This window comes from Saimiri boliviensis, chromosome 16 (genome assembly GCF_048565385.1).
Source record: "Saimiri boliviensis isolate mSaiBol1 chromosome 16, mSaiBol1.pri, whole genome shotgun sequence".
Lineage (NCBI taxonomy): Eukaryota > Metazoa > Chordata > Mammalia > Primates > Cebidae > Saimiri > Saimiri boliviensis.
This window is the reverse complement of record NC_133464.1, coordinates 56,553,325-56,573,415: the sequence shown is the minus strand read 5'-3', so window position 1 is coordinate 56,573,415 and position 20,091 is coordinate 56,553,325. Positions and strand designations below refer to the sequence as shown.

The following is a 20,091-nucleotide window of genomic DNA, read 5'->3' as shown; positions in this document are numbered from 1 at the left end:
AAGGAAATAACCAGAGTGGTAAAAAGTCAATCTGAACAATGAGAAAATATTTGCAAACCATCTATCTGATAAGGGGTTAATAGCTAGACTATATGTAATATTCTTTTATCTCTATTATCACTACCACCACTAACAATAACAAGTCCAATTAAAAATGGGCAAAGCATTTGAATAGACATTTTTCAAAGGAAGATATTATAATAGCCAAGAAGCACAGAAAAAGCAGCTCTACGTCACTAATCTTCAGGGAAATGGAAATCAAAACCATAGTCAGATATCACTTTATACTTGGTAAATTTCAGTGTTAGAATGGCTAATATTAAAAACAAAACCAGAAAAGTTTTAGGATTGACAAGAATGTAGAGAAGTTGGAACCTGGTGCACTGTTGGTGGTGCAACAGTTATTTCTAAAATGATGCGACTGCAATGGAAAATATGAATGTTCCACAAAAAAGAAAACCATATGAGCCAGCACTACCACTTCTCTTATATATTCAAAAGGATTGAAACTAGGATCTCCAAGAGATATTTGCACACTCATGTTCATTGTGGCTGTATTAGTCCATTCTCATACTGCTATGAAGGAATATCCAAGATGGGGTAATTTATACAGGTTTAATTGACTCAGTTCTGCATTGCTGGGAAGTCCTCGGGAGACTTAACAATCTTGGCAGAAGGCACACCTTTACAAGGCAGCATGAGAGAGAAGGAGTGTAAGCAGGGGGAATGCCATACACTTATAAAATCAGATCTCATGAGACTCATTCACTATCACTATTTCAAGCCCCCATGATTTAGTTATTTCCACCCGGTCCCACCCCTGACACATGGGGAATTATGCAGATTACAATTCAAGGTGAGATTTAGGTAGAGACACAGAGCTAAACCATATCAGTATCATTATTCATAATAGCCAAGAAGCTAAAGCAAGTTGAAGAACTTTCAAAAGATAAATGGATAAAAAGTGTAATATATACATACAATGCGGTATTATTCAGCCTTATTTAAAAAGGACATCTTGTCATATGCTAAAAACAGGTAAATTTTGAGGACATTATTTTAAGTGAAATAAGCCAGTCGCAAAAACACAAATACCATGTGATTCCTCTTATATGAAACCTCTAAAGTAGTCAAACTCTTTAAAAACACAAAGTAGAATGGTGATTGTCAGGAGCTGGGGAAAGAAGGATATGGAAGTTGTTCCATGGATACAGAGTTTTAATTTTGCAAGATAAAGTTCTAGTGATCTCTTACATAACAATGTGCATAGTTATCACTACTGTACTGTATACTTAAAATGCATAAGATGGTAAATTTTGTGTCACGTGATTTTTACCACACTAAAAACAATACTGAAGATATAATTTTAATAAAATAGAAAAAATTAGAATTGAAAATAATCCAATCAAATGCAGGATGATAAGTAAAAGCGCCACACAGATGTTTTATAGCTAAAGAATATTGTCACTGAAATTTAAAACACGAAGAATGGGTTAAATACATGATTATACTGAGCTGTAGAGTGACTCAGTGAACTGGAAAACAGACTGTAGAAATTACACAAACTACAGCAAAAGGGATACAGAGATGAAAAATCTGAACAGTTTAGACACATGAAAGAAAAAAATGAAATATCCGACAAACATCTAATATAGGTTCCTGAAAGAGCAATAGAGGCAATGGCAAAGATGCAAAGTTCTAGGATATAAATTTGAAGAGAAGAGCTAAAAGAACTTTGTTGAAATACCTCATTACGCAGATTCAGAGAATACAAAGAATTCTCAGTAGATTAAATACAAGCAAATTCACACTGACACAAACTATTGAAACCATAGAACCCTAGAGTCAAACTAAAAGTCTTCTGAGCAAATTAAAAAAAAAAGTTTTAAGAGCAAGTGAAAAGATTTGTGAAGTAACAACAAATAAATTTACAGCAGATATCCCCAAAGCAAAATTATAAGCCATAAAAGATGGGATAACATCTACAAAAAGCCAAGACTCAAAGAAAAAAAAAAAAAGGACCTTAGAAGCTCTAGAACTGAAGTATAGAATTTGAACAAGGAAGATTTTAATGTAAGTTCTTGCATTAATTGAAAGTTAAGCCTGTGAAAAGGGCAAGTCACAGACCAATACGTATACTGACAAAGCACCTATATGCAGCATATATCAAGAATTTCCACAAATGCACAAGTGAATACTAGTCAACATACTAGAATAAAGTACCAGCTTTCTTCAATAGACTAACCAAAGAGGAAGGCCAAATGACCAATTAACATATATGTAAAAGTGTTCATAGTCACAAATCAGCATAATCCAAATTAAAACCACAACGTGTACACATGAAGATAGGTAAAATTTAAGACTGACAAGTGTTGGAGAGTTTCTGGATCAGTCCAACTCTGTTGAGAAAATATAATGTATTTGAGTGAAAAACCATGTGTTATGTACCCTTCTATGTCATTTGATTCTAGCCTCTTCAAGCTATTTTATAGCAATGAGTCATCTATATATAATATATTCTTTTCAGTTATCTGATTCTACCCCTGTTTATTGTCTTCTAGTTGTTTTCATTTTCAGATAAATATGTTTTATTCAGATTATCTTTTAAATTGATTATAACATCTGCTAGGGTCTCTCCTTTAATATATTAAATAAGATCTTTAAAGTGTTCATTTTTATATTTGTATGTGACATTTTACCAATTTTTGAAAATTATTTTAGTTTCATACTGTGCTTTGTATAAATTGATACTACTGCTTTGAAAAACTGGAAGTATCTACTTAAGTTGACTGTATTAGTATCCTATGTGTATACCTCTGCAAAATATGTACATATGTGCACTAAAGACATATGCAAGGATGTTTATAAAATAATTACTTGTAGTAGCCTAATCAGAAACAATCTAAATATCCGTGACTGTTGAATGAATAAATTGTTATAATAAACAGATATACAGCTAGCAATGATAATTCAAAGAAACAACAAAACAAAGTTACAATCATGTCGATCAAAAGAAGCCTGAATAAAAGACAACATACATAATTCCATTTATATGAATTTAAAAAATAGGCAGACCTAATCCATAGCATCGAAAGTAGTTAGCCATACATAGCCAGGTGTGGTGGCTCATGCCTGTAATCCCAGCACTTTGGGAGGCCGAGGTGGGCAGATCATGAGGTCAAGAGATTGAGACCATCCTGGCCAACATGGTGGAAGCCTGTCTCTACTAAAAATACAAAGAGTAGCTGGGCATGGTGGTGTGCATCTCTAGTCCCAGTTACTTGGGAGGCTGAGGCAGGAGAATCACATGAATTGAACCTGAGAGGTGGAGGTTGCAGTGAGACGAGATTGTGCCACTGCTCTCCACCCTGGTGACAGAGCAGATGGTGGTTATCATTTTGGGCAGGTGGAATAATAACTGGACTAGGACAGGAAGACAGATTCCAAGGTAACAGTACTGCTCTATTTCTTGCCCTGGTTCAGGATGTTTTTCACTGAACAAAAGTTTATCAAGCAATACTTGTGTGCATTTCTCAATATATGTTGTATTCAACAAAATATGTATGTTTGTACCTATAATACATATATCTGTTTAAGAATAAAATGAAAGTATTTTTAGGCAAGGTAGAACATATGACCCACGGACTTTAGCTGAAAAATGTACCAAAATGTATTTCAGCAAAAACAAAATTGAACTTAGAAGAACGAAGATGCAAGAAACAATGGTGAACAATTTTTAACATGTTAGAACAATCTATAGAAGTATTGGTGATTTATGTTCAAATCTTGGAGTGTAAAAACAAGGTAGAACTGAAACACAAAGTAACAGCATATAGGACCGAAGGAGGTTAGGAGAATTAAATTTGTCCTTAAGTTCAGCCACAAGCTCCACCCAAAGGACATGACTGTTTTATTATTGGCCTTATGCTTAGAGTACCATTTGTGCTTTCTGCTCCATTTAAATTCTTTTGCTTCCTAGGTTTCCCTCCCCTGGGGTATCTTAGCCCAATACCACCTACTCCAGGCTCCCAGAAGCCAAGTCAGTGCCAACTCCCAGATTACCCATTCCCTCGCTCAGAGAGGTATGTCAGAAACAGAGTGGTTATGAATCCAACATCTGTGGCTGTCCCCAAAGTCCCTTCGTGCTCTTTGCAATTTCCCACTTGAGTATTCACACTGACTTCAAGTTTCTCTAAAAGTGCCAGGAAACGCTTCGGGAATACACAAATTCAACCACCTAAGGAACTGCTTTCTCAAGGTGTTTTACTTTGTTGTTTTCTTTGCTGTTGTTGCCCTGGTTTGGGTTAGGATGTTTTCGCTGAACAAAAATTTATCAAGCAATACCTGTGTGCATTTCTCAGCACATGTTGTATTCCACATATATTGCTTCTTTCAATTAAGATATTGATGAAGAGACATTGATGTTGTACAGTATAAGGAAGGTATTTTGTTAGAATGTGACTTGCTTTGTAAAGTTTCCTCTGCCCCAATCATTTGCACAACAAAATCATTGAAGTATTCACTGGAGGAGTGGAGCCTTCTCCATTCTGTACATCCTGCTTTTGAGTTATTGATATAGTCTAACAACAGGTTGGAGAGCCTTTTATTAATTTCATTCACTAAATCATCTATACTTGTACTTTCTGGTGAATATCTAAAAGCCATATGTGAAGAATTTTTTGACTGGGTAAATTTGGCTTATATGTGTTCCTGTTCCTACCTATTGATGCAGATTATCAAACACTGTCTGGAGAAATATGCTCAGAATTTGAACATACACTCAAGTCTAGGTTTATAAAGCGAGAAATACATTTATTTTTGTGAGAAATAAAGGCACAACATTATCTTAAAACTATCCTGAGAATATTAAATTGAATCATGCAAAAGGGGTGATATTTTACCATTTTGATCTATAAAAATAGCAATTATGTGTAGATCAAACATATGCTTGTTCTTCTCACAAAACAATATAATTTATATTTTGTTCATATATGTTTTTATAAAATCAATTCGAATGTTGAAATATTTTTCTAACCTCAATTTTCAGAACGTGGTGGCCAGTTTTCAGGTGGGAAAACTCTCCGTGGTATGCATTCAATTGAAAATCAGATTGAGAGAAAGCTTTTAAACAATTTCCTTACATGTAATTTTTGAAGTCTTATTACTTGTCCCTATGTCTTGACAGAAATAGAAGACAGAGTCCTATTTTCTTTCATTTTTGAATCCTCCGCACTGAGAAGAGATTAGAAGTAGTAGGTAGTCAATAAACACTAGTATGAATAAACAAATTAATGCCTTCATTTTTATAGCTGGTGAATCTGAAAGATGAAAAAAGAAACTTAATTGAATACTCACTATATTCTCACTATATTCTATGCTTTACGCATTTAAAATATTAGAAATTCTGATCATGAAGGTAACATGCTTATTATAAATAACTTCAAAAATTTCAGAAATATGTAACAAAGTGAAAGTCTACCTAACCCAGGTCCCAAGGGTACTGCTATTCAAGTAGTGACTATTCCTCTGGATTTCTTTTGAACATGTGTGTTTATGTGTTTATACATTTAAAGTCATCCTTGAAACCAAAATTCATGCCATTGATTTTGGTTTAGTATTGCTTTTCTCTTTCCTCATGGCTCTTTTCCTTTTGCCTACTAGCGAAGTTCAACCCCTTCTTTTCAGAAATGATGTGAAGGTTTGAGCTATGCCTTATGTATAAGATCGAAGAGTTGGTTCTCTAATCTTGTTATCACAAAATTTTTATGAGTAGGCATTACTAACCCTATCCTTAATGAAAAATAGCAGGGCTCAGAAATACTAAGGAACTTGTCCGGAGTGGGACAGCTAGTTGAATATCTGAACTTGCTTCACCAAAATACCTGGTGTACCATGGACCTTGGCTTGTCTTTTCTATATAATGGCAAAATGCAAAAGGAAAAGTATTTAGCTATTCTAGACATACAGAATTAGTATTTTATTATCCATTTACATGGAATCATTGAGTAAACTTTCGGTTTTCACATTTGTCGTAAACTAAGAGTAGTGTTTGACTTTAAATTTGAATATAAACACCTTAGTTTAATGGAAAATAAAGGAAAAACACAAATGGGTCAGTTTGGTAAGATAGAGTCAGCATGTGGCACTAGCTAGAGTGGAAATATGCATATACCAGAGGAAGTGAAAATATTAAAAATAATCTTCAAGAGAAAAAAGTTAAATCATATGTTCCAAGAAAAGATACATTATAAAATCAGTAATAAAGTTATTAGATTAAAAAGTTAAAGGATGCAATGAGATTTAGCTAGAGATCCAGAGCTTTGCAATTTCCTTCTCACTGGCTTTACTTCTGTCATCTAAAAGGATCACATAAATTATTTATTAACAAGTACAAGGTGAAAATACTTATTTGTGAATTATTACACATTAATTTGCTCTTGTGCCTCAAATGCCTGGGTTTCTGTATGTTATCCAAGAGCTAGTCTGATAAAGGAGAGAATTCCTAAGGCCATTACAGAAGAAAAATGGCGATACTTTCTAAACCTTTAGAAACAGAAAGCTGTGGGAAGCTGCCTAATCATTTGTCTTACAAACGGAGCATATGTTCACATACTGGTATCTTATAAACCTGAAGGCATCAACTGCACTTGTCACTAACTCCAGCCCAATATTTGTTTTCAGTCATTTCTAACCCAAGAGGCCTGGACTATACAAATCCAATTTAAAGGCTAACAAAATTGTATTCACCTCTCTGTATTGCAACATGTTATCTATCTCATATACAGGCCTTTACTGTCTCTCTGATCCGGAAGCACTTGTTTTGTTTCAGCTTTTCACCGATAGTCTAAAAACAGTTGTATTAAAGATTTAGGCAGGTTTATGATGCCCAGTTTGTAGAGTTGATTTGCCTTTCCCTCTAACTTGGACTGTAATGATTTTTGTTTTCTTTAATGCAAAGGAAACTACGAGAGATCCTGCTAAAGAGAAAATTAATAGGTCTGAATTGGTAATCAAAGCAGTAGCCCTTCCTGGGAGGGAATGTGGCAGGAGCTCCTAGGCATGGGATTTGAAGACAGGCCTCCCAGAAGTGCAGACGAAGGCAGATTACTCGTCCCTACTCTTCCTTTCTCCTAAGTGGGCATGTGATTACCTGATTCCATGGTGTCATTGTGAGGATCAAATCAAAGAGGTGTAATAGACAAAACAATTGAATCATACATGTGAATTTCTTCCATAGTTATTGATTTGACTAGTTTCCACTTGGCAAAACTACAATGTTGACCTTTCACCTCCCTTGAGGGGAGCTTAGGGTACAAAATCTTGGATTTCAGCCTACCAGGTTTTTGTGCTTGCCAAAAGAAATTATGAAGACAGTTTGGCTCCTATCTTACAGATAGTGCACTAAGAAATTGGGTCCATTGCTGTCATTTTCCTCTCAGATTCCTTTCATCTGTCACAACACAGTAGTTATGAAAAATGAAACCATAAATTCAATTTAGAGGGCAATTTGCAGCTAATCTTTGGAGTAATTCCAGTGTGAATAATGCAGCAATTTGGATGCATGGTCAGTCAATTCAGCTCTGATTTATTAGTATTTAAGAAATCTTTTTTTCATTAATGATAATTACTAAACAAGAGAAAATAATTTCTCCAAAATTACCTACCTTCATATCGGGCTTTCAGTTCTGAGAAACGGTTACAGTGTTTGTTAAAATGATGAAGAAAATGTTTCGTTATTTAAAGATACAAGTATGTTTAGATTTCAGCAAAGCCCTTTCCAGCTCTTGTGTGAACTGCTCGGCCCTAGGTTATATCTGCCTTTTTTTCTGATATGATTCCCATTAGAGATAGCATTTTGAATATCTCAGCAGAAGAATCCTGGGATTTGATATTGATTTCCAGAACTCCAGGATGTATTAAAATCTAGCTGCAGAAAGAATGACATTTTTGTTCTTGTCTAAGAGTCAAATTTATGAGATTTTTTTCCTAGTTATTAAAACTCTACATTCTGACACATTCAATATACTCTGAGCCAGTGCACTTACAAGCATATGCTTAAATAGAGGGTAACATCACATTAAAATCTATAAAGAGCAGTTCTCAGAAAATGTTTACATTCATTTTCTTTTTTATATTTTATTTCATTGGCTTTAACTGCTGCATGTTTAACTATTAAAACAGGTATTTCCAAATAAACCAAAACAAAACACAGATATAATGTCTTTTCTTTTTAAAATGTTTTTTGCTTTGTTCTAAAAAAACAAATAACTTATTTTCTATTCATCCTCCCCACTCTACTTCATCTGTCTAAAAGTCAGGGCCATGAATTGTACAGATTTTGTATTATTCCATTAAGCAGGTACAGTACTTTCAGTCCTAGGCATATAAAATCCCCTTCAGTTCTGGCATTCATTAAAATGAAGTAAATAAACAAGAGGTGAGTGATGGCCCCGAGGTTGTAGCGGTGAGCCATGCCATTAAAGGTGTTACATAATGCAAGAACGGGAGGGCATGTACTGGAAAGATATCATTGATAGTGCCTGGTCAATTGCTTTGTGAATTTGGTGGTATTCCATTATAAGCAATGTAATTTACATTGTAAACTGATCAATATTATTGTGGAATTTTTCCCAGAGGTTACATATTCATAACTTTATTTATAATAGGTATTCAGTAAGCAATGAACATAACCATGGATGGGAGAGGAGAGAGCACATTAACATTATATTCACTGTTTGGCTTTAAGTGACATGAATTGACAGTACCAAGTCCAAATGATTCCTGTAACAAAATGAGATGGCTCTCCGGCATTCATGCCCCCGGTTAAGCTCATTAGTAGATGGTGGGTGTGTTTCCCTCTCTGTGGAAATCATGCTCTTGAATATAAATTCAAAACTCTCCATCAGAAGAGACAGAAAACTCTACTCTTTAAATCTCTACACATTTATTTGCTTGCTTCTGGCTGTTGTCTCTTGACTTTCTAAAATGAGGTCTGGGGTTGAGGTTAAACCCAGAGTAGCAAGGAGAAGATGTGTGTGTGTGTTTAGAAGTGCCTTAGCCTGAGTCTCAGCCATTTCTCACCTGCCATGAGTTAAAGGTCAATTCTCTTAACAGATGACACTAAGAGGATGTTACAGCCTTATTTTCATTTCCTCCTCTAAACAGCAATAGCTTTCAAAAACTCCACATACACAATGGTATCCTTTTTCAATTTCATTCTGTAAAAAATGACATAAATTTCTACCAGAACTCATTTTGTATTGGCTCAATTATGTCTAATGATTTACATGTGTTTATTTTTAATTCATTAGTTATTTCTCTGTATAGAAAGAAGGCCAAGTTTTGTTATGTTTTAATTATCTGTTGTCCACAAAGACAGGTAACTGAACACTTGAGGGTGTTTACACTTTCTCTTGCATCAGAAGAAAATACTTTCTCACAAGACTCTTGATTATGCAGGACTCAACCATCTCCAGCATCCTGAGGCTGAAGTTCACCTATCAGGCCAGAGAATGTTTGGAGGCAAAGATTTATTTTTTGTCAACCAGAGCTATGGTGAGATTTTAAATTTGGTCCAGGCAGCTCGGAGGAGCCTTTTTTCCTAAAATCTGTGAAAAAAAAGAAACCTGTTTGGTTTTGTTTGCTTTCGCCTAAGTGGTATTTGCATAAACGTAAATCCTTGGGTATCTGAATAATTTTTTGAAGTATTGTTTACTTTACCTGAAATCCTATGGACTAATTTTAGTCACTTGTTTATTTATTTTGAAAGTGAGGCTTAACATGTCTGTTTATTTGGTTAGCTAAGTTAGGTCCTTTTAAAGTGGAAATGGTTGCTTGTTTGCTTTAACTATCTGGAGTGGTGATTTTTTTTTTTTTTTGGCCTACTCTAGTGTATGTGTTTACTTAAGAAAATTTCTTATGTTGCAACTTAGGTTTACTTTTTCTGAGCCTTTTTAGGTAAAATATATCATATCTGCATGTCTCTAGGTCCTGCCCTCTGTGTTGCTCCCAAACATTGTCCCCTTCTTGTCAGAAGTCATTAGTGCATTATTTGTCTTCTGTAGCCCTTTTTCATTATGCCTTTATCCTTGAATTTTTAACATATGTTTAATTTTCTGATATCTGCTCTAAACCTCATTGAGCAAGGTCTAATTCAATTCTGGTCACTGGCAGTGTTTACGGTGTGTGATACGTAGTAGGCAATCAATATGTGTTTGTATAATTAAGGTTTTTTTCAGCCTTGAGGTACAACGGAAAACAAAACTTTACGTATTTAAAGTGTGCAATGTGATGATTTAAGTATTTATTGTGAAATAATTGCCATGACCAAGTTAACATCCCTGTCACCTCACGTAATTACCTTTTTGCGGGGGTATGAATGAGAACACTGAAGATCTACAGTACTCTCATAGCAAATTTCAAGTATACAGTACAGTATTCTTAACTATAGCCACCATATTTGCACAACTAGGTTTCAGTTTTGCATATTAACAGCTCTTAGGGGATGTCTGTGGTGGTCATTCGTATTGAAGTGTATGATCTGTGGAAGATGAGAAGCAGTATCACCTGGAAGCTTGTTACAAATGCAGAAGCACAAGCCCCACCCTGACCTAATGGATCAGAATATGCCTGTTTTTGAGATCCCCAAGTGATTCTTCTACATGAAAGCTTCAGGAACATTCTTTACATCAGTAGTTCTTAAGTAGATCTTTAGATCAGTGGTTCATGGGCTAGCAGCATTAATGTCACCTGATAACTTTTTAAAAAGACAGGTTCTAGGCTTCAATTCCAGATATACTGAATAAGAAACTCTGGGGAAGGCACAAGAGCAGCAAGCTTTCCAGGTGATTCTGATGCACCCTAAAATGTGAGAGCCACTGTGCAAAACAGTCTTCTTTTTATCAGTTTCTCTTGGGAAATGAAAGAAAACTGGTGTGAACTATGATAACGCAAAGTAGATTTTTGGCATGAATTAGGTCTTAAATATTACTTCACATAGCAACTGTCGATCTGGCCAGTAAAGTCACTGATGCAAATTTGAGACTGGAAATGGGTAAACATAGACAGCTCCATTTTCATATATGTGGATGTGGATGTGGATGTGTATATATATATATAACACAAATACCTATTTGTGAATCAAAAATAAGTTTATTAAGAAAATATTAGCTACTTTGTAGTCCAAGCTATTAATTTAACCCATGAGAACATCGAAGCTAACACAGTTTAAGTGGTTTGTCCCAGATGACAGAGATAATAACACCTAAGTCAGTGTTTTTTCCAGCTTGCCATTTTGCCAGATGTCTCAAGTTAATTGTTTCTGGCCATGTTTTTTTTTTTTTTCCCTTAATGTAACTATCATTTCCATAAAAATATTATAAATGGATGGAATTTGGGGACTTCATATAGCAACACTCTTATTTATATAGGAGGATACTAAGTGTTTAGAAGCAATATGAATACTTTCATATTGCTGTATAGTTAGGATTTTCTGAGCAAACAAAAATGACATGTTATAAATATAGTTTATAAATAATACTCTAAATATTTTTCCAGATCCATTTGTTTCTCATTCTAAGGGCCTTAGAGCCAGAGATGCTTGGTTCCTTTATGATAGAACCATTTGTTTTTGTTCAAAGGATAATAAAACCTATTGCCTCTGGAACCAAATGCTTGCCTTTTCTTCCCAAAGACTTTGTTTAGGAAGATAAAGTTTCTCTCTTTTTCTGGAGGGTGGCAGAAGAGAGAGCAGCATGCAGCTGGTATAAAGTTCCACATTTATAATTTTAAAATTCCTCTCTTGTGGCAAAAAAAGGAAAAGAAAAAATACTTTATTATGCATAAGATATATCTGATTTCTTTGCATTGCCCTGAGGAGGGGATATCAGGTGTGGAAAACAAATGTGGTTGGTGTTATAAATAATAATAGTCTGTCCCTGATCCAGAAACGGTGTTTGCTTTTATTAGAATATGAACAAATATATATATATATATATATATATATATATATATATATACACATACATACATATACACACACACACACATATATATATATATATATATATATATATATATATATATATATATACACACACACAAAAATGTATCAGGAGGCTCAGAGAAGAACTGACCCACCTGAAACTGTTTATAAATGCTGCAAAATGGGAAATGGGAAATGAGTCGCTCTCTTATCTGTCCTGTTATAGATTTATTGTGCTGTGCTTTTGCTTGGTCTTTATCTTAAACTCAGCTGACAAGGTACGTAAATGGCTAAGCAAATACTCAGACTGTTTAAATCATTCAGTCAGCAAGCCAAGTTCATTTAGAAAAAAATAACATTATTTCATTCTTAATACAACTAAGGTTTCGCATGATCCTGTTGAATTTAATGTTCAGGGAGACCCAGGTTTTTCCTCTCATGCCTGTCCCTCTCTTACAAGCCTCAGTTCACATGAAAAATAGTGATCATATTTGCATTTTATTAGCGGTATAATTCACATTTTACAGGAATTAAATAAGACAATAAATGCCAAAAGTTTCAAGTTTCTGGCATATTGTGAACTGTCACAATTCTAGATTTACTCCCTCATGTTACAAATAAAGTAACTGAAATCTCAAAGTGGTTTCTCAGGGTTCATGTTAATAAGAGAATGGGGCAAGAAAAGAACTTAATTTTATGCTCATGGGTCAGTGTTCTTTTCCTACAGTAGTCAATCTTCTTAACATATGAGCATCACTAGCCAAGCCCTCTGCTGAGTTCTAATAAAGTAATGAAGAGGAGTTAAAATATAAGTGAGGTATCTGAATGAGAGAGAAAATGGTTCTGGGTACCTGCTATGTTTGGATGTGCTTTGTCCTCACCAAAACTCAAGTTGAAATTGATTCTCAATATGACAATATTGGAAGGTAGCACCTAGTGGAGGGTGGTTGAATCATGGGTGCACCACCCCCATGAATAGATCAATGCTATCTTTCAGGAGTGGGCAAGTTATACTCTTGAGGGAATGGATTAGTTTCTGAGAGCATATCTTGATGTATACAAATCCAGCCTCTCCTGCATACCTTTTTTGTGTGTGGGCTTTCTGCCATAAGTTGAGTAGCACTAGACTCTCACTAGAGAGGCTGCCTGGTCTTGGACTTCCTAGCCTCCAGAATTGTGAACCAAGTAAACTCCTTCATAAATGACTCAGTCTCAGGTATTCTATTATAATAATGCAACACAGACTAAGACAACATTCAGTTGTGGTGAAGGAGGTACTGACAAAGATAAGTGCAGACAAAAATGAAAAAAATATTTTTGATCGATGAACTTAAAGGTTTCCTCTTGCCTAGAATGAGATTTCACTATTGATCTTATAGACTCCCTTTTAATCATGTGAAAGAGGCTGAATCTCATCAAGTTAAAGGAGGTACATTCATGTTTTCCAAACTCTAAGAAAAATTACCTCCTTGTATGGTTAATTTTCTCATAGTTGAAGATATTGGAGTAGAAAAAATTTCAGTTCTGTTGTGGGCAGGGGGATGTGTCTTTGGTTGACCAATCAAAAGCATCAGCTTAAATGTGGAATCATTAAAAGTGATATACAAATACCTTAAATTTTATTTTATAACGAATGTGTAGTATGTACACTGATTTGATAAAAGCATCAGGACTGTTTTTGCTTTTGCTTTTGCTTTTTCTGCAGAAACCATGCTTGTGTAACAAACACAAATGACTTCTGAGTTTGATTTTACTCTATGGTGCGGTGGGAACTTGCCAATGCTAGTGATACAATCCAAGGGTAAATATCTAGGTATTTTTTAAATTCTTAGTCTTTCATAATTGGTCCACCTCCAACTAATGACGGCACAATTTTGTTTACATCTCTCCTTTTTGAGGATTTCTCAAAGCATTCATAATAGTTATCATGAAGCAAAATATTTATACTGATTTATTAGTTTATAAATTTTTAAATTATGTAACTACAACACGAAGTGCAACTTTCATACATGAGTCTGAGACCAAAGAAAATTGACTCTTAGTAAGCATAACACTCAGTTGGAAAGTACACATGTACAGTGGTGTTCTAGGGAGACAAGAGAAAGATCATTGTGATTAATTACTTATTTCATTCACTTATATTTCCTTGGCACTTAGTGAAAAATGGATATTTTTAACACAAATTCTCACAAAAATTTTTCAATGCCAAATCTAAGTATACTAAATTTAAAAAGACGTGTCATGTTTATTTTTAGGCTAATAACCTTATAAAGACATAGGTTGCAAACCTTCATAATCCCATCACATCTTTTAAGAAATAAATTGACACTGAAATTTTTTTCTGTATTGGTCCTAAAATATTTATAATTTTCCACTTTGTTCTAAGGTAATTTTAAAATAATCTATGTTAATGCTATACACTAACAAATTCATTGCTTTATACCATCAAATTCACATATTAAAATATATTCCCTGACAGTGATTTAATCCTCCTCAAACTAGGTTACACTCAGGTTTGCTGGTTAAAAAAGTTTCTTCATTTTTAAATCATGTAACTATAGAGATAATATTCATTTCATAAAAGCATTGAGATGATTAATCAATGATTTCTAAGTGTGTTACAGATAGAAATTGCAGAATTCGGCAATGAAAATTATAAATTATAATTATTATCACCCTTCACCCCTTTGAAGATAAATTTGAAATACCAGATGGGTTAAGTTTGATGCCTGAATAATGGAAATGGAAAATAAATTTTCAAAAAAGCACACATGAGCTCATTCTAAATTGCTCAAAGAAAAAAAGAATATAGGTTTATTCATTTATTAAAAAATGCATAGACTTAATGTGATTTGCAACAAAGGAGTGAGATGCGATAAGTATTTCCACGTCTAAGATATTCACTGTTTAGTTTTATAACCTGTGATGTCTGGCAGGAAAAAAAAAAAAAAGGTTTCAACTCAGCTTGACATTGCCTAGAAAATAGTAAGAACAGAACTTCAAAACTGGCTCTCTGACCCTATCATAATAATAAGAAAGGCAAGTAGGCCACTGAAAGTAACTTGGTGGGAATAAAATCCACAAAGAGACATTCTAAGTGAATTAGATGTGAAATAGACACTACTAGGATAGCATTAAGAAAGGAGGCCCTAAATATCATTTGAGAACAAAATTGCTGGAGGACTGGAAGAAATTTTTGAATATTTCATTAGGATTATTGAATAGCTAAGGGTTAGCTATACTACTTACATTTTTTAAACCACAGATTTCAGCAAAGACTTTGAATTGCTTTTAGGAAATGTGGATTTTTGTGTTGTGTATATTGTTGTCATTTAAAACCAATCTAAATTAATCCCACAAAAGTTCTGTTAATAGGTTGTAAGGTGGAGAGTTGGGTAAAGAGACAATTTGTAGATAGAAGGGTATTAATGTATGTATGATATTTATACATATGGTGTTCCAAATTTACTTATCTTTTCTTGTTTCTAAGATTTTTGGAATGCTAGACCTAATTATTTCTCATGTAGGTACCCTGCCTTGTGCAAAGTAGGTAGTCAATAAATATGGTGATTTTAGGTGCAAGACATTAAGTTTAAAAAATTTTTCTTAATTAAAATAGTCACATTATATTGGTTATTTTTCTAGGTAAACACAAAGGAAAAGAAAATTAGCAAAGGTAATTTAATTTGAAAATATTCCGCTATTAAATTAAGGCATCCTTTTCCATGAAATACTTTTTACATAATTACTTCCATTTTAAAATTTGAATTTTGTGAATGCCTGAAATCTAGGTCGAGAAAAGTTTTGAGGTGAATGAGAAGTTGTTCTTAGTGCCCTGTGGTTGGCAGTATCACGGATCTTAATCAAAATGGCAGTGAGCCCACAGTTGAGAAGAAAGTTGTAGCAGAGTTGAAAAAGGCATTCTGGATGTGGAAGAAGCAAGCTGGGAGGGGGGACCCCACAGAGGCACTAGAAGCTACAGAGATGACCAAGGTTGGTGCTGTAGCTGCAATGGTTAAAAAAAAAAAAAATGGTGAAAGTAGTAGTGACAGAGGCAGCAGTGGCTTAAGAATTTTGATTTACAAAGTCTGAAGAGAGTTCACAGTGCACAGCGGAAGTCTTAGGAGAAAAGAGGTAAAGGGAATTGAGGGATTGATGAGTTCAAGAGGAAAAGGGGCAGAAGAAGAGAGAAAATAAAGATGGCATTGAGGGTTGGACAAAGTCTCTCACACCTGTAATCCCAGGACTTTCAGAGACCCAGCTGGGAGCACCATTTGAGCCCAGGAGTTCGAGGTTGCAGTGAGTGATGATTGCACCACTCCTCTCCAGCTTTGGCAACAGAGTGAGACTCTTTTTTTTTTTTTTTAAAAGAAAGGTGGCCTTGAAATGTTAGTTCAAGTACATACTGTTGTTACCCTAGACTGTGTCCTAAAGCCGCTGTTATTTTAATCATTGGAAATGACTCTTGATAACAGTGTGTGACTGGGATGCATAAATTTAACAAACAGGTTTTAATAAGTGGTCTCATTAGTGCTTCTGTTGGCTGCTTTACGTAGTAATAAAGTCCATGACAAAAATCAAACATACATGCTGTTTAGACATCCTTTTCTCTATGAACCACTACACTTCCCTTTACTCAGAGTTCACCTCTGTGACAAAAAAAAAGGTGTAACAGTCTTCTATTTCATATCTGATCCTTAAATATGTTAGGCCAAAAGCTGACTTCTGTTTGAAAGCTGAATTTTGTCTTTGGCCATAGTCAGATAATCAGCTACACATTAGGAAGAGGTAAGAGTTCTTCCTCCATTTCTAATTAAACAATCGGAGGAAGCGAGCATTGGTGAATAGAAATCATTCACTCAGCCACTTTTTGTGAACACCTAGGTAAGGCATGGCCAATGAATGTAAGAATTTGCAAGATTTCTCTAAAACTTACTGTTTTTGGTATCCCATAGTTCTGTTTTGTTGTTAGTAACAACTCCCTTTAAAATAAGAGGAGTTTTGCAGAGAAAGAGCAGCTAAATGAGAAACCTCTATATGGGGGATCTTGTTGTATAAGTGTCCTGGAGCCACACCTTGTTCTCCCTCTGCTTGGAAAACGCTCTGACCTAGGTTTCGGAAAAGTGGACTATTGGTGTCTCAAGAATACAGGCTTTTATTAAAAGATAGAGAAGGATGCCAAGGGTGCTATTGTGAGGCTCTTTACAATTAACCTATCACCATTCAAGATATACTCAGTAAGGTTATTAATGACTTCAATTTATTTTTCATCTAAAGAACATTTTTTGTCAAATACCAAGAGGGAGAAATAGATCTGGGCGCAAGATTGTTCATACTATCCTTGTCTGTGTGAAGAGCAGCAAAAGTTTATGGAAAAACAATAGATTAGGGAAGATAAAAATATCTCTGTTACGTGATATATTCAAAGCAACAGTGAGAAAATATTTCAATGTGATTTTTAAGGGAATGTTTCAGAACCAAAAGTCCAAAGAAATTCACACAATATTTACTCTTGCTATTTCATTAACCTTGATTGGTTCTTCTCCAAGGTTTTATAACATTTCTTTTCCTATTTACTTTCACAAACAGGATTTTTGTTTAGGAAATCCTGTGATTTTTCATGATTGTGAGGCTCATAAATTTAGAAGGCTATTGTTACATCTTCTGGAATCAGATACTCCTCTGAAAGAACTTCCTTATAGATTTTAACATTTCATATTATTGAACATCCATCTTCACCAATAGATCGTGAATTTGATTTGTTTTCACATCAAGCCCAATACCTGGCACAAAGGCAATGAATATGGGTCCCTTGGTAAATGGCTGACAGTGTTATTTGCCAGAGTTCTGGAAACATTCATGGGATATGAACAACTTTAAACTCTTTCAATTGAGGAATCCATGTGTAACGATGCAATTTTTAACCTTACAGCTATAATTTTGTTGGCCTAATGATAAGTGTTTATTGATGATGTTGTCAATGACACAGTCATCAGAATAAAGAATGAAGAAGTACAGACCTCCTTGCAAGAGAAGGATGGATAATAAGCTTCTGTTTCCTATTGAATTACATATTGTGAAACACAGAACAAATATTTATATGAATAGGAAAACAATTTCTCTTGTTTAGACAGGTTAAAATAAGATTTGCTTCATGGTAGAGACAGAGTCATTGCTTTAGATACAATGCATAATGTCCTAGTTTTACAGCCTTAAGGGAATAATATTGGTGTGTGTTTTTTATTTTTTGTCATGCTTTTAATTTCATTTGCATTTCCAAAGTGATTCTTCATTTCAGGAGCTCAAATTGATTCATTTCAGTAGCCTACCAAATCCTCCACTGTGCTTATATTGTTCTGTGATATGCATTTTTTTTAAATCTCAGCACTGGAAGAATGCTTTATCACCAATCCGTGTTGGTTATTAATAGGCTGCTGGACTAACTTGGCATTTTATATGCTTATTTTTACATGAAAGGAGGATAACATTTTTGTGGCTATTGTTCTGCTTATGTAATTGCTGAGCTTAAAGTAAGACTATTTTGTTTACAGGTTTCAAGTTTTGTGTGTGTGTTCATTAAGCAAATTTGGAAAAGGTAATGGGTATCAAACTATGATTTGTGCATCCTTCATACCCCGTTGATTTTGAGATAAATCAAGAGTTTATTTCCTCATTTTATGAGCAAGATAAAAAGCTAACTTACCAAAATAAGCAAAAAACCCCACAATTTACACGTGGCATCATTTCTGTTCTGCCACTGAGGTGTTTATATACTAATAATTGTAGTTTTCCAAACAGTTATAAGATATTAAAGCAACTTGCCTACAAAAGCATGCTGAAAATTGCATGCTGGTATGTGATAAACCAATGCAAGATCTATGATGCCAAGTCTCATGCTTAGCCTTTGTATTCCTCACGCCCAGCAGATTGTCTGACCTGCCCTAATGCCCAGTAAGATGCATGCTCAATAAATGTATGGTAAAAAAAAAAAAAGTATAGCCAGAAATGAATGGTTGTATAGGGAAATGCATTCTAGTTTGTGGATTCAAAATTTATTTTTATTTATAGTTATGTGTAATTATTTTTTAAAAAATAAAAATAGTTTTGTGAACACCTATGCTATGCTGGCAATGTGCTAAGTGCTATGTGTACTGTCCTTCATCTTTAAATTTCACATAGTCAACATTATTCCACTTGTAAGATGGAGAAAATGAAAGAGGAAGGTATACTGGGAGCCCTTTATTAGCAAAAGGATTTTCTCAATTTGACGTAAGCGTGGCTCTGTTCGAAGTTAGGGGGAAAATGTTTTTATGCTTTCTGGTTTGATAAAACCACTATTAATCTGTATTTGACTGTTCCATGTTGACTTAGAAAAATGACTTATCAACTTATGTTTTTCAAAGAAGCAGAATAGAAAAATAAAAATGCATGTTTTAGCAATTAAGCAAAAGTACATTATATAATATGGTTTATCTCTATATATAGAAATGGTTTATTATTTTAAAATATAAATGAAAATAAAACTTTAAGATATGACAGACAAAGCCAAAACTACCACTCTATTATCTTGTAATGCAATTTCAAGGCAACCAGCAACAAGGTATATGTTTTCTCAGATAGCAGTATTACTATTTAATATGTTATTATAAATTTAAGACTAAACATTAATAGTTTATGCCATTTGATTAAAATGGAAATTATCCCAGATCTTCAAAGAGTCTCACATTTTCCTTGTTTACAGATGCATAAAACTTAGAACATTTTCCTTTTGAATATAGAAACAGTAGGCTGGATGCGGTGGCTCACACTTGTAATCCTAGCACTTTGGGAGGCCGAGGTGGGCAGATCACAAGGTCATGAGTTCCAGACCAGCCTGGCCAACATGGTGAAACCCTGTCTCTACCAAAAATACAAAAACATTAGCTGGGCACGGTGGCACGCACCTGTAGTCTCAGCTACTCAGGAGGCTGAGGCCAGAGAATTAGTTGAACCCGGCAGGCAGGCAGAGGTTGCAGTGAGCTGAGATCACACCATTGCACTCCAGCCTGGGTGACAGCAGTCTCCAAAATTAAAAAAAAAAAAAAAAAAAAAAAAAAAAACCATAGAAA

At 34.5% G+C, this 20,091-nt stretch overlaps 1 protein-coding gene across 3 annotated transcripts in view; it reads left to right on the top strand.

The window, feature by feature from the left end:
* The window catches only part of OLFM4 (olfactomedin 4), a 737,268-nt gene that overhangs the window by 673,793 nt on the left and 43,384 nt on the right, over positions 1 to 20,091 (top strand). For 2 of the 3 annotated variants that reach the window (XM_074387647.1, XM_003927191.4), the window contains one exon: positions 1 to 20,091. This exon is cut by the window's left edge. The exons of the other annotated variant lie outside the window; for it this stretch is intronic. The gene's annotated coding sequence lies outside the window, so the exon portion shown is untranslated. 3 annotated transcript variants of the gene reach the window in all.